Below are 16,671 nucleotides of genomic sequence, written 5' to 3'. Positions count from 1 at the left end.
CTAAAAGAGCAAACAGAAGAATGAGGAAATGGCATTACTTCGCAATGGAATCTCGCCCTTCACGTTTCAGAAACGATTCTTTTAGTAAGCCGTTGGCCATCAAAGCCTCATTCATGAAGACACGATAGACAACTCCGGTAGTAAAGTGTGTCACATTACATAATGAAAACGACTCCTGGTTATAAAGAAAAAACTAAAGCATTCCTTCTTATTTGTCAAGCTGTGAAATGTACTAATGGAAATTACAGTGTGTGTGTGTGTGTAAAATAAGATCTCTTTTCAGGGTCACAGCCATGTCAAGCATTCTGTGACCTCTTGAAAGGTAAAAGTGGTGTGCATATTTGCAGTGGTGCAGAACATGAGGGCATCCGACACCTGACTCACACCCTAATTACTAATCCCTCCTTATTCTTCTTATCTCAAAGGAAACATTACTTCCTCCTGCCCTGTAACCTAAACAAGAGCAAGGGATACATCTTAGGACAGAAAGAGCTCGTCTTCAGTCAATGTGTGATTAAATCAGATCTCCCGTTTTTTTTAAGTATTGTTGGAAAAGGGGCTAATTTGTATTTTAGGAGGAGTGTCCCCAAACCCCAACCCTACCTCTCGTTGGGGGATGAGAAAATCATACTAAAATGTACAAATCACATTGTACAAATTAATATGTATTAACCACTTAATCACTAAGTTACAAATTGCAGTGAGATTGCATTGGATTTGTCCTCCTGAAGCAGCATAGCTAAATATATAAAGACATATTTGGAATTTGAAGCACTGTTTAGTACTGACACTGGAATTACCTTGCGAAATACACAAATAATGCTTCAGAAATGTCTTATGATGATGGAGCAAGGTTATGCAGATCAACGGGTTGTCTTCAGTGTTAAGAGAATCAGCATGGCAAGTTGCAGTGTGTAATCTTCTTGTGTGTGCCCTTGAGAATGACCTGACACACCCCCGACTGATTAGGTCTTTTGGAGCAGGTGCAGATTGCTCTGCTCAATAATCTTTACAATTAGACCTAATACAATAGGCCCAATCAACCTTGACAATCTGTGCCAGAGACAGAGAGAACTCCTGCATTCAGATTGCAGTTCGAGATACTGCATTACAGATAAATGACTAACCAGTTCTTAACATAAACGACAGATGGATAGATAGAAAGACAGACAGATGGATAGATAGAAAAACGGACACAGACAGACATATCATAGATACATGCTGATAGACAGACACCCTGCAAATGCTTCTGCAAATCCCATGCTGTCTTTTTGGGGGGCACAGTGGGCCACAACCAGCTTACTTTAAATATAAACAGGCCCATTGTGGGCTAGCCTAGGTATGGTCCACAGCTATGGGCTCACTGCTGGCTCTGTGTGAGTAGCCCACACTAGCGGACTGCCTACATTAAACCCTTGATGGCCTGGTGGAGCAGCTTAGGCTACCCCATAAAGGACCATCACAGACTTGCTTGCAGGATGGATGGATAGATGGATGGATTAAGGGATAGATAGATAGACGGACGGACGGACGGACGGACGGACAGACAGACAGACAGACAGACAGACAGATAGATAGATAAAAATATTAGAACAGTATCCTGCTCACAAACCCCCAGTGCTGGGAAACACCCACACACTCTCCCATTCATACATACTATCATACACTATGATCAGTTTAGTTAATTCAATTGACCTATATCGTTTCTAGACTGTGGGAGAACATGCAAACGTCACACAGAAAGGCCTTCTGGTCCAGCCAGGATTTGAACCAGCAACCTTCTTGATGTGCGGCAGTCGTGCTAACCATTGAGCCATTGAGTACTGATTCATAATACTTGTATTTTGCTCATAATATTCTGCATAATGTAGCTGCACATTTGTTTCAAAACAAATTGTCTATCATCCAGCAGACTCAATAAGGAGCAGCAGAAATTGCTGATAAATTATGTTAACAATATATAATTCCAGGCCACTTGAGAATGCAGATGAGTCGTGTGTGATGAAGAGACTCTTCACCCTCGTCTCATGTGGGTCTGTGAAGAGGGCCGAGCGCAGGACATGCCTGTGCTATCTGTGCAATTAAAGACATAATCCATCTGTGTGGACGGCCTTTGTTGGCACATTCATTCAAGGAGGACAGCTATCTGTTTATCATCCATATCCTAATATTCAAGAATTTCCAAATAATACAGTATTTATTTACTTCTTTTTATTTTTATCTACTATATTCCTCCTGTGCATAAAAGTATATTTTATTTTATTACACTACTTTTTTTTTACACATTTTTTGTTGCCTAAATGGCTTAAATGGGGGATAATAAACACACTTTTAATTTCGGTCAGCCAGCCTCAGGGCTTCCATAATTGTTATCCCATACAAAATCATTTAACTACGTTTAAAGGGGAAATGAAGCACTCAGTCAAGTTTACCTTATTTTGTACATTAGATTCCACATTAATGAAAATATATTAAACAAACTTAATTAATGGAACCATATATAAGAAAACGGCATGTTTTACTATAAATTTTAGACCTAGGGCGCCGCCATCTTGGAATGTCACCGTGTCTGACGTCACAGGGTTGGTTCCGTTCCCTCAGCTGAACAGATACAATGAAAGTAATGGACTGAAAACGGAGACTAAACAGCCTAATTTAACCCAATGCATGAAGTTGTGGACATGGAGCTGGTGCAAATACAAGCATCAGGTCCACTATGTAATGGACAATCACCTACACCTCCCCATAACCTAAACCCAACCGTCACAGAAGTATTGGTGTTACCTTAGTGAGCAGTAAAATGTCCACTATGTATTGGATCTAGTTCAGTACGTCATCGTGATTACAGACGCCAGCAAGGACATCTTGTAAATAGGTCAATAGTATCTGGATGCAGCCTTTATGATACAAGCTGAGATTGCATCTCACAGAGATGTTCTCCCATTTTCCTCCAGTAGCAGGGCCGTGCACAGGGGGGTGGACGGTGGCTAGAGCCACTGTCTGTTTGCCCTCATTGGCTGAGGTGCCCCTCTTGCTCAATTTATGATGCAAGCTGAGATTGCATCTCTCAGTGACACAATGCACTCAATGGAGTTATAACGTCACTGTGACAGGTAGGGTTAGGTGAGCCCATTAAAAAGCATTGCATGCAGCTCAGATTGCATATGCACCAGGTCTGCATCCAGACCCCTCTCGTTTCCTCTGAGTGCTCTGGCTTCCCTCACTGTCAAAAGACATTGTGTCCTAAACAAAGTAAACTGGCCATTGAAGAGTGTGTTTCCCAGCACTAGGGGTTGCAAGAGATGCACTCTCAGGGCTGGTTTGTGGCAGGAAGTTAGTGCATCTTTCTACTGTCCTCTTCAAATAAATAAAGTCTAAAATAAATCTTTAAAAACAAAAAGGAAACCAAGTGAGTAGTACTTGGATAAAATATAGCAGTTTTAATAGGTTTCAATAAAGAGATTTTGGGTGACACGGTGACTCAGTGGTTAGCATTGTCGCCTCACAGAAAAAGAAGGTCACTGGTTCGAGTCCTGACCGGGTTAGTTGGCATTTCTGTGTGGAATTTGCATGTTTTCCCTGTGTTTGCATGGGTTTCCTTAGGGTGCTTCGGTTTAACCCACAATCCAAAGACATGCGCTATAGGTGAATTGAATAAACTAAATTGGCCATAGTGTTTGTGTGTGTGAATGAGTGTATATGGATGTTTCCCAGTACTGGGTGGCAGCTGGAAGGGCATCCTCTGTGTAAAACATATATTGGATAAGTTGACGGTTCACTCCGCTGTAGTGACCCCTGATGAATAAAGGAACTAAGCTGAAGGAAAATGAATGAATGAATGAATGAAGAGATTTTTTTGTCCTGAAGATCATGAGTTTAACTATTATTACTGTACGTACCTAGTGTAAGCTAGATTTAATAAGTAGGTTAGGATGAAATATTACCATTCAGATAAAAATACATTTGTCATGCGGTTTTCATTAACGAAGCCAAAATTATTGCAAAAATAAAATGAATAAATAAACAATATATTTCTATTTCCGTATGCTGTTACATTTATTCATTCATTTTCTTTTTGGCTTAGTACCTTTATTAATCTGGGGTCACCACAGCTGAATGAACCACCAACTTATCCTGAATATGTTTAATGCAACACATCACTGGGAAACATCCATACACACTCATTCACTCACATACACTACGGACAGTTTTAGCATATCCAATTCACCTATAGCGCATGTTTTTGGACTTGTGGGGTAAACCGGAGAACCTGGAGGAAACACAGGGTGTACATGCAAACTCCACACAGAAATGCCAACTGACCCAGCTGGGGCTCGAACCAGCGACCTTCTTGCCAACATGCTGCCCTATGCTGTTAGATTCACATCCTTTACACTTTGCTATAAGGTTGTATTAGTTAATGTTATTTAATATATTTATGATACATTTTCTACAGTACTTATCTTTCATTCAGTATCAGTACATTATCGTTCATATTAACGCACGGTGCGTTAACTAATGTTAGCATGCATGAATTTGGATTTTAATAATGCAATTACAAATGTTGAACTACAGCGTGATTAATACATGTATTGTTCATGCTAGTAAACACATTATCTAACATTCATTCATTTTCCTTCGGCTTAGTCTTTTTATTCATCCGAGGTCACCACAGCAGAACGAATCTCCAAATTATCCAGCATATGTTTTACACTTGCCCTTTCAGCTGCAACCCAGTACTGGGAAACACCCATACACTCTCACATGCACACACATATACTACAGCCAATCTATTTATTCAATTCACCTATAGCACATGTTTTTGGAGTGTGGGAATTACCCATGCAAACACGGGGAGAACATGCAAACTCCACACAGTAATAACTGACCCAGCCTGGACTCGAACCAGCAACCTTCTAGCTGTGAGGCAACAGTGCTAATCACATTACCTAACATTAATGAAAGCTTATTGTAAAGTGTGACTGAATCATTTCGGTCTTCATCTCTAAAACAAATGGTCAACTTCCACTCGCGAAAAAGCATTTTGTACATCTGTGAAATGGCTATATTTGGACTAGAAAAGACCAGGATGTCCGTCCTGTTGATGACATCATACACATGGCCTAGAGTAGCTTCTAAATCTCATGAGAGCTGAACGTATCAAACTCAACTGCCCAAAAACAGCAGCGACACACACACACACACACACTCATCCAGGATATCCTACAACAGAGCCGCAGCGGAGACTCCCCTGTTTGCTTGTTTTTACTCAGCTCCACTGCAGACCCCACATCCGTCCACTGGTTCAGAGAGGGTTCAGCGAGTCTAAGAGCGCACTGTGAAGAATCAAAACTCTTTTCTCCAAAGAAAAGGACAGAGAGAGAAGCAGACTGTGTAGGAGAGTGAGAAGCAGAGGAGTGAAGCTTCAGAAATATCTACAATTTGTAGAGATAAGCGGAGGAGCTGCTGCTCTCACTGCAAATCAAAACTGACATCATTCCTGACACCCAAAATGCAGTGAAGCTACAGGACTACAGGACACGCAGAGCTAGAAAAGCAGGAGAGTTTTTTTTTTTTGCTCTAGCTTTTATATATCATATATTTAATTTATACACATCCAAATACTTGGCCTATTTTCTGCTTTTTTTAAATCTATATTTATTATGATTAAAAAAAAATTATGTGTATATATATATATATATATATATATATATATATATATATATATATATATATATATATATATACAGTTGGTATATACAGTAGAAGTCAGAATTATTAGCCCCCCTGTTAATAACTGATTTATTTTATCTTTGTCATGATGACAGTAAATAATATTTGACTATATATTTTTCAAGACACTTCTATACAGCTTAAAGTGACATTTAAAGGCTTAACTAGGTTAACCAGGCAGGTAAGAGTAATTAGGCAAGTTATTGTATAACGATGGTTTGTTCTGTAGACTATCGAAAAAAATATATAGCTTAAAGGGGCTAATAATTTTGACCTTAAAATGGTTCTTAAAAAATTAAACACTGCTTTTATTCTAGCCGAAATAAAACAAATAAGACTTTCTCCAGAAGAAAAAAATATTATCAGACATACTGTGAAAATTTCCTTGCTCTGTTATACATCATTTGGGAAATATTTTTAAAAAGAAAAAAAATTCAAAGGGGGGGTGTTAATAATTCTGACTTCAACTGTATATGTGTATATATATATTGTTTGGCTCTATACACCAAGACCATAGATTTGAAATGAAACAAACAAAATGTGCCTTTAATGTACATGTTTAAATATCAGCTTTAATCTGAGGGAATTTACATTGAAATTAGGTGAACGCTATAGGAATTACAACAGTTTGCATATGTGCCTCCCACTTGTTAAGGGACCAAAAGTAATTGGAATCTAAGCTGTTCCATGACCAGGTGTGTGTTATTTCCTCATTATTCCAATTACAATGAGCATGTAAAAGGTCCAGAGTTCATTTCAAGTGTGCTATTTGCACGATGCTCAATTGGTACTCCAAAGTGTGCCAAGAAAATATCCCCCACACCATAACACCAACAGAACTGCTGCTCACTGGATATTCTCTCTTTTTCGGACCATTCTCTGTAAACCCTAAAGATGCTTGTGCCGAAAATCCCAGTAGATCAGCAGTTTCTGAAATACTCAGACAAGCCAGTCTGGCATCCACAACCATGCCTTGTTCAAAGTAACTTAAATCACCTTTCTTCTCAATTCTGGTGCTTGGTTTTAAATGCAGCGGATCGTCTTGACCATGTCTACATGCCTAAATGCATTGAGTTGCTGCAATGTGATTGGCTGATTAGAAGTTTGCGTTAACGAGCAGTTGGACAGGTGTACCTAAGTGACTGGTGTACATTGTATGGGTCAAAATTATACATTTTTCTTTAATGCCAAAAATCATTAGAGAATTCATTAAATATCATGTTCCATAAAGCTATTTTGTCATTTTCCTGCTGTAAATATATCAGAACAGAATTCAGATTTTCAAATAGTCTCTGACAAATATTGTCATATCCTAATAAAGTATAAAATGATGGAACGCTAATTTAATCTGTTTTCAGATAATTTCAGAATATTTTTTTCCTTCGATTATATCAGTGTAGACCAACATCATAATATACAACATATAAGCGTAGCATGTGAGACAAATTCTTGGGGGGGCTGGGTTGGGATACTGTATTAAGCAATATATCTATACATCCATCCATCCATCCATCCATCCATCTGACAGTAGTTAATTATATAAAATAGCATTTTTTTAATCAAAAATATAGTGTAGCTGAAAATATGATCTTCTCATGGCAATCAGCCGATACAGAGTACCGATTCTAATGCGTCAAGGTTTATAATACATTAAGCACATTTTCCCTCTAAGTATAAACCTTAAGTGGAGATCTTGCCTTACCTGAGAGAATAGATTGAGGATGCTGCATATAAAACCTTAAGTATGTGTCTTATAACGATTTAGGTATGAGCATGTCATGGCTAGAAGCAGCTTTACAGAAAATAATACATTCCTTCATTTTACTTCGTCTTATTTCCTCATTTATTAGGGGTCGCCACAGTGGAATGAACCGCCGCATGAAATAATATAACATGGATATAAAAATTGGTAAGAAAAATTACAAACAATGCAATTTGGAAACACTGCCAATGATGAAAGAAGAATTCAACATGTCTCAGTCAAGAAAAAGTTTGCAGCACGCATTTGATGCATAACAATTTAAAATGCACATCTAGAAAATTGAATACATCTTTACACTGTATTGTAAACAGAGGTCGCACCATATCTGTGTGTTTAAGCTGCTGTTACGCGAGCGCAGCGAGTGCTCATGCCCCCACGCATCATGCACCTCCTGTTGTGGCTGATGTAGGCTATGCATAATATACGGAAGCATACGTGCAACTAACTCTGCTTGTAAACTAATAAACAAACCCCTGCGATCAGTTTATGGGATCAGCCAGATGTGTGAGTACCGATCTAGTCATGAAATGTTATTATCGGCCGATACCGATCTTCTGCCGATCAATCGGAGCATCCCTACAATTTATTCACAGTTTATGACTAACTGAATCATGTTAGATTTGTGATGCTTTTGAAGGTCTCTTCTCTTCACTGCATTGTTAAACATTATTACAATATTAAAAACTTGTTATATTTGGAAACATTTCTAAAATGAATAATATAAATGATATGAAATCAGATCAACTATTTCTGTTTTGGTAAAGCTGAATTTATAGTATAATTTCTCCAGTCTTCGCATGATCCTGCAGAAATGACTCAATTATGATAATCCTTTCTTGTTATTAATTTTGTGCTGCTTAATTGTCTGTGGGAATATATTTCTGGGGAGGAATTTATGTTGCAGAAAAGCATTAAAGTAATACCTGACCCAAAGATTTAAATTCTGTCATCATTTACTCACCATATCCATCCCAGCAGCCTCTGAGGACAGGCGTGAGTGGCCAGCCGTATCGGTTTCTCTCCTCATTAGCATACAGATGGACAGTGTGCTGGAATCATATTGAGTGTCGTCCTGCTCTTTGTGGGCCACTCATAACTCCAGCGGTGGGCACAATGATCGGCGCTCTTCAAAGGGTCCGTCACACCTGGGCGTCTCTGAGAAAGGCAGCGGGCACACACAGATGGCCCTTCACGCGGGTCGGGTTACGTATATGAAAGTGCTCGCAAAAACTCGGGACGAATTTGTGAGCTATGACGCGGAAGAGGAGCTCATTACTATTTCATCATCACTGCTGACACAGTGGAAACATGTTGTGATGGGTTTGTGTGGCGAATGCTTGGGTTTCTCATTACATGCCAACATTGCATTACACTGACACACTCTTCTTTGGGATTTGGGAAAATGTCAAATAAGAGCGTTCACGAGGAAATAGTTAATATGGCTTTAAAAAAAAACATTTGTCTCTACAAATATCAAAAGTGTTCTGTATTTTCTAGTGTAACCATTATATTAAATGTTTGTTTTATTTGATAAATACACATTTATTTATATAATATATGCAATAGGCGGCACATGATAGGTGGTATATGAAGTGAAACAAGAAAAGGACAGAACTGGCTCTTCCTGCAGATGAAAGTGAGGATGAGATGGGTTTTAGTGACCATGAGAATGATGCAGACTGGACATTTGATAGAGACAGTTCAGGTAAGTTAGCTCAGAGGCAGATAAGACAGGCGTAGTATATAGTATAATATACATAAACATTGTTAGCTAGTAGCTACATTATTCTGATGCATCTGGATATATTAGACTTGTTATTTATTTGTTTTAATATTTACTGGAGAAAATATGTATATTCACTGTATGTTGTGTACGTGATATTACAATATTAGGTTTGTTTTTAATAATATTCAGCAAAAAAGAATGAAATGACTGAAAGCTGTTGGAATATGAGTTGTTGAAAGGTATGTATAAGGCGTCATTTATAAGTTCTGTGTTAAAGCTTATAATACTGCAACACCAATTAAATCATTTCGAACAACTAAATTATTAATTATAAGCAAAATTCTGAATTTGAAATTTTTAAGTTAGATCCATTGTTGGACGTTGTTGGCATATAGCAACATATCATAAAATAACTTTAAAAATACTTTTTCAATTTTTTTTTACAGCACTTCAAGTTCAGCCATTTTAAGATAAGAAAAACAGTCAAATTTTTTATAGATTTATCATAATGCATAGATATGGTAGAGGGTTAGATGTCACTTTAAGCTGTATAGAAGTGTCTTGAAAAATATCTAGTCAAATATTATTTACCGTCATCATGGAAAAGATAAAATAAATCAGTTATTAGAAATGTGTTATTAAAACTATTATGTTTAGAAATGATCTTCTCGTTAAACAGAAATTAGGGAAAAAAAATAAACAGGGGGCTAATAATTCAGGGGGGCTAATAATTCTGACTTCAACTGAATATATTTATATATATATATATATATATATATCTATATATATATATATATATATATATATATATATATATATATATATATATATATATATATATATATATCTATATATATATATATATATATATATATATATATATATATATATATATATAAGGGGTGTAAAAATTTATTGTTTCTTCGATGCACCATGATGCATACGTGGACAATTTGTGTCGGTTCATTAATCAGTTATTACTCCAACTTCTTAAAAAGCTTCTTAAAAAGCAGACAACTGTGGACAATTCACTGCGTATGAGTTTGTTAGAGAGTCTTTTACTTTCACAAGTACAGTAGAACCAGAAGACACTATTTCACTGCTAGGGAGAAAATGAAAGCTATCTCTCTCTCTGTTTGTCTCTCCGTCTCTCTCACTTTGGACCTTTGAACTGCTGGCATGTTTGTAAGGTAACTTTTCCTCTCCTCTATCGCTATTAAAGTGATCCTGACAGGAGTTTGTCTGTAGAGCGAGTTTTCTCCACGGAGTCTATCATGGATCAGCTGTGATAGTGCGCTTTATTAAATGCATACAGACTACCGTACAGTTATCGTGCATTTTTTTGTCTCCGAGTCACTCATCAGTGAACAGCGCTGACAGTTTTAGAACCAATCGCAACCCTTTCTGTTAAGCGTTTGAACACAATGACCAATCATAGGGATGTAATAATAATTTTATGAAAGTCAATATGCATAACCATATTAAAATGGGAAAAGTGTTCAGTTGACCATACTTTTAAAAAGTTTGTAAACTTGTTGCCATAAAATCGATTAGCTGACTATGTAAAAAAGTGACACAACCCAATGCCTTAATTTAATTATTATTCAATTAAATTATTATATGCCATAACTATTAAGAACTACATGTATTATTATAAAAAATAAGTGTCAACTTAACAGTTCCAGGATATAACAGATTGTCTTGACCATGTCTACATGCCTAAATGCATTGAGTTGCTGCAATGTGATTGGCCGATTTACTCGCGTTTTTAAGTAGTCAACTTGTCGTTTTTTAGATAATAATAATAATAATAATAATAATAACAATAATAATAATAATAATAATTCCTTACATTAATATAGCACTTTTCTGGACACTCAAAGCGCTTTACACATTGTGGGGATTCTCCTCATCCACCACCAGTGTGCAGCATCCACCTGGATGACGGACGGCAGCCATATTGCGCCAGACCGCACACCACACACCAGCTGATTGGTGGAGAGGAGACAGAGTGATGAAGCCAATTATGATATGGGGATGGTTAGGAGGCCATGATGGAAAGAAACCAGTGGGCAAATTTGGCCAGGATGCCAGGGTTAAAACCTTACTCTTTTTCGAAGGTTATCCTGGGATTTACCTCGATTTATTGTCTCATCCGAAAGACGATGCTCACTGAGCAGTATAGAGTCCACGTCACTATACTGGGGCATTAGGACCCACACAGACCACAGGTTGAGCGCCCCCAGCTGGTCTCACTAACACCACTTCTGGCATCAACCTAGGTTTCCCATGTGGTCTCCCATCCAGGTACTGACCGGACGCAGCCCGGCTTAGCACTTTAGTGGGTGACCATGTGAGAGTTGCAGAAAGCTAGCTGCTAACAATTATCAATAGATTTACTCACTTTTTTAAAGTAATGTGAATAATAGCTTTATAAAGTGTGTATACACTTAATTATTATTACATATTCATAATATCAATACTATCAAATTTGCATAACCAATGAAGTCCTTTTCTAAAATATAATACCAAGATGTGTCGATTTTTTCTAAGAAACAATAAAGCATCATATCAACTATTTCAGCATATGTTTTACGCATTGAATGCCCTTCCAGCCACAACCCAGTACTGGAAAATACCCACACACTCTCGCATTCACACACACATTCATACGGTACGGCAAATTTTTTGTTCACCCAATTCACCTATAGCTATATGTCTTTGGACTGTGGGGGAAACTAGAGCACCTAGAGGAAACCCACAGGAGAACATGCAAACTCCAAACAGAAATGCCAACTGGTCCAGCCTGTCACATAAGCAACAGGGAGAATCCAACTGCGAGTGAAGAAGTTTAATGAATGTGAAGAGTTTAATGAAGTGCAATAGTGAATAGAAGTCTTAACATGCTCAAAAAGATGAAGAGACTAGCAGAATGTCCAGAACAGAGAGCTTCCACTGGTCCAAACGAACATGTCATCAGACGGTCTAGACTAGAGAGAAAACCCAGACATTGAGGAACATGAAAACAACGACGAACTGATAACCAGCAGTGAAACAGACTGTTATATAGCCCACAAAACCGGCATCAGCTGGAACTCTCTGATTAGGTCAGCTGATCAGAAAGCACGCTACCACGAAAAGGTAAAAAGACACACCCACCCATGCACGCACAACAAATCTGTCATAACTAGAGCCAGACGTAATCTGCGGATATTTTTTTGCTATTTCTGCACAGAATTTGGGTAAAATCTGCGAATTTATGCGGAATGATTTGGGGAGTATCATAACTAAAACCTTAATATATAAAATAAAAAGTAATTTAATTTGTATTTAATGTTTACCATGCAAATCCAATTAAATCCACTTTATTTGGTAAATAAAGCAAGACTCATATAATATATCTACTAAAAGACAGAAAATATTACTTTACAAACTATATTGTAAATAAATCACATAAATATTTTCATATTAGTCAATAATATTACTGAAATTAATTTAAAAACGGAATAAATAAGAATTTACACACATTTACACAAGTAAATAAACAGAATCAATGATAGGCTAAAAATCAGCAGAAGTCTGCATGCGCAGATTCCGTGTGGGCCAAGTCATAACACATAACATACAGGAAGAACACACAGACCCATAAACCGTGACACAGCCGGGACTCGAACCAGTGACCTTCTTGCTGTAAGGCAACAGTGCTAACCACTGAGCCACCATGCCGCCCCCTTCAACATTTAAAATAGATTTTAATTCAGAGATTAAAAACATGCTCATCCTTGCACGAATAGGCTAACAGATGTTGACAAAGCAAGAACCCCGTCAATGATGTGATGTGCAAAATAAGTCAATGCGATTGGAGAGAGGAGCAAGTGATGTTCAGCTGATGAAGAATAGCACAGCAGAAGCTACTCTAAAGAGGATAAGCTGAAGGTTAGCTGATGCTCAGACAAGAAGACCCGCATCTCATTCAACAAAACCCTGAGGGTGTTCGCCATGACCTGCTACCCGTTCCCTGGCAACGAGTTCTTCAAGCAGCGCTGGTTGTACTACAGAATTTTAGAGGAATGCTGTAGGTGGACCAGAAGTCATGTCACGATTCATGAAATCCAGCCCTTCCAATAAAACTCAGCCTTCAGGTCTGCAATGATAACATCTGCATGTACAGCTGGAACACACAGCATCTACTGCAATACAGCACAACTTACACAAAGCACTCCAGTGTGGGGGATACCATAGCCAAAGGCGCTGAAAAAAGAAGCCCTCATCTGTAACACAAGCCCACATGCTGATCATGAGACGCTCAGAAGCTCCAAAGAGGAAACAAATGATCACTTGCATGTCAGATTCCGAGTGCCCTGCCCTGAGGCTTTGGAAACAGAGCGAAAGTGAAAGCAGCTTTAAAAAACGACTTTATGGCAGGAAAACAGACGATGATGCCATGAAAACTGAAAATGAAATATGATTATAAATCCAAAGGCTCCAAATACAGTTCACCCAATTCTAAAACACTACTATCAATTTGCTCAGACCATACAAGATGTGACATTTGCTTTAGTAAAATATTTTTTAAAAATTTAAACAATGTTTTTGGGGGGTTATTCGTAAAATGCTAATTTCCTGCACTCACTTAAAGCCCCCCAAAATAAAAAAGATCATATTGATATTTTAGATTTTTAACTTGATATGTCAATAACCAAAGACAGAAAATGCCATAGCCTTTGTAACATTAATAGTTAGAAGAAGAACTGTTGTACAGTGGAAATCACCAGTGCCACCTAAACACTCTGGCTTAGTGATATAATGTTATTTTTGAAAACAGATCAAATGTAAGATTTTCTCAAATAATGAATATTTTAGAAAACATGGGACCCTTTAATAATCTCTATTGAGAATAGTGTACTCCTTCAACCATAAATACCCCAACATCTCCTCTCCTTATGTTTTTTAAAAATCATTTTTATTTAATTAATTTCTTTTTCTTATATATTTTTCTTATGTTCATTTGTTTATGGTTAAAAAAAGGAAAAACAAGCTAACAAACAAAAAAATAGAAAAAAAGAAGAAGAAAAAACGAAAATACGTTGGTTACTGAACACCTGCAATGGTTTTTATTTCTATTTTATTTATTTAATTTAAATGTTTCATTTATTTATTTTTCTCATCATTTTTCGTATGTTCATTTGTTTCTGTTTTAAGTTAGTTTGTGGTTAAAAAAGTGAAAACAAACAAACAAAAAAACGAGACCCCCCCTCGAAAAAAAAATATGTTGGTTACTGAACACCTGCAATGGTTTGTTTTTATTTGATTTATTTAATTTAAATCCTTAATGTATTTATTTTTCTCATTTTTTTTTCGTAGGTTCAGTTGTTTCTGTTTTAAGTTAGTTTGTGGTTAAAAAAAAGTAAAAACAAACAAACAAAAAAAACGAGAGAAAAAAAACTTTGTTACTGAATACCTGCAATGTAATGTAATGTACCTTGTTTTGTCAAAAACACAATAAAAATGATTAAATTCATTCCTTCATTAAATTTCTATTCAGCTTAGTCCTTTAATCTGGGGTCGCCACAGTAGAATGAACTGCCAACTTATCCAGCATATGTTTCAAGCAGAGGATGCCCTTCCAGCTGCAACCCATCACTGGGAAACATCCATACACACTCATTCCTACACATACACTATGGACAATTTAGCTAACCCAATTGACCTATACCACACATGTTTTTGGACTTGTGGGGAAAACCGGATCACCCGGAGGAAACCCACACGAACACGGGGAGAACATGCAAAGTCCAGCTGTGAGGCAAACGTGCTAAATGATAAAATGAATAATAATAATAACATACACAAAACAAAATGAATACTCGTGGCTCTTAATGATACATAAGTCTTTTGAAACAACCTGTGAAAGAAACTGACCTTTTGTTATAACTTAATTACCTTCTCACTGCAACACAGCCTCTGAACAGTGCACTCATTACTTCTCTACTATATTAAATCGGCAATCTGTAAAAAGTCAGTTTTCCCTATTCAGATTTAGCACACAAATGTAATCTAACCCATTAGTAGCCTATAGGCTGTAGCATTCAGGATATAAGAACAATTGTCATAAACGAATGGGGCTTTCACACAAGTTATAGTTATAGTAAATCATCTATAGAAACTAGTCACCAGGTTCAGTGTCCAGAGAACTAATTTCCACCGAGACCACCATCAGCAGGAACTCTAAAGTGACGTAAACCAGTCGAAAGCAACATTAAGTACAGTGGTTAACAAGATAAACAGGTTAGTGGTTGATCAAAACACACATACAACTATTAATAAGGCTCATCAAAGCCTGTTTTAATTGTGAAAACTCAACTCTTTTAATGTAGAGAAAGTTATTCTTAAGACCTTTTACAATTCATTTATTGAAAGTATTTTGTCCTTTTCCTTTATTTGTTGGTTTTCCTCACTGTCTATAAAAAACAAGAGTCGTCTTCAAGGCATTGTTAATTTGTGCTCAAAAATTTTAGGGGATCCCCTGCAAAGTCTTGCACCCTATTGCGAACAGCAGGTGTTGAGGATGACACAAAAATACTAGGAGACAGCACACACCCCTTAAACAAATATTTTGAGTGGATGCCCCTTGGGCAACGTCTAGGGACTATAAGATGTTCCACAAATCATTATAAATTTACTTATGTGCCTGAAGCAATTCGGTTACGTAATGAATGTAGTTAATCAATGGATTATTATTTATTATTATTAGTTATTTTTATCAAATTTTATTTTGTTTTTGTATTTGGTGTTGATGTTTGTTTGTGTACTCGATGTTAAGTGTACTTGGTGTTGGTGTTTATTGTGTTAAGTGTGTCATACTTGTTATATGTGAAGCACCACCATGTCAGAATGAATTGCCTCAAGGGGATTCATAAAGTTTTAAACTAAACTAAACTAAAACTAAACAAATGACGAATCAGAACTGTCTTTTTCCTTGTGTGTTGTGTTTAGTAATAATAAAGATGGAACGCACAAGTTTAACTCTACATTCTACATCAAACGCAAAATTATTGATGGTTTAACCTAACAGCGGAATAAAGTATTAACATGAGTAAGTCACATATAGTCTATTACAGATGCATACATTTTTTAAAAATCCAGTTCGTGGGCGCTTGTGAGCACATGATTTTGTTTGCCGGGTAAAAGTACAAAATGTCCCCAAACACTTTTACTCCAAGAGAAAGTGGCCACAATGTGGTTAATCCACCTTTTTCCACGTCCCATGACCTTATCGTGGAATGTGAGATGCGTTTTCCGCAAACATGCAGAGTTTGCCTCAATTGCATCTTCCCCACAAGGTTAAAGATGAACTCAAGTAGAAATGTCAGGTGAGAGAAAAAAACATCCTGTGACTAAACTACACTACCTGACAAACGTCTTGTTGCCTATTCAAGTTTTAGGAACA

The sequence above is a fragment of the Danio aesculapii genome, chromosome 20 (assembly GCF_903798145.1).
Source record: "Danio aesculapii chromosome 20, fDanAes4.1, whole genome shotgun sequence".
In the NCBI taxonomy this organism is placed as follows: Eukaryota; Metazoa; Chordata; class Actinopteri; order Cypriniformes; family Danionidae; genus Danio; species Danio aesculapii.
This window is presented reverse-complemented; position numbering follows the sequence as displayed.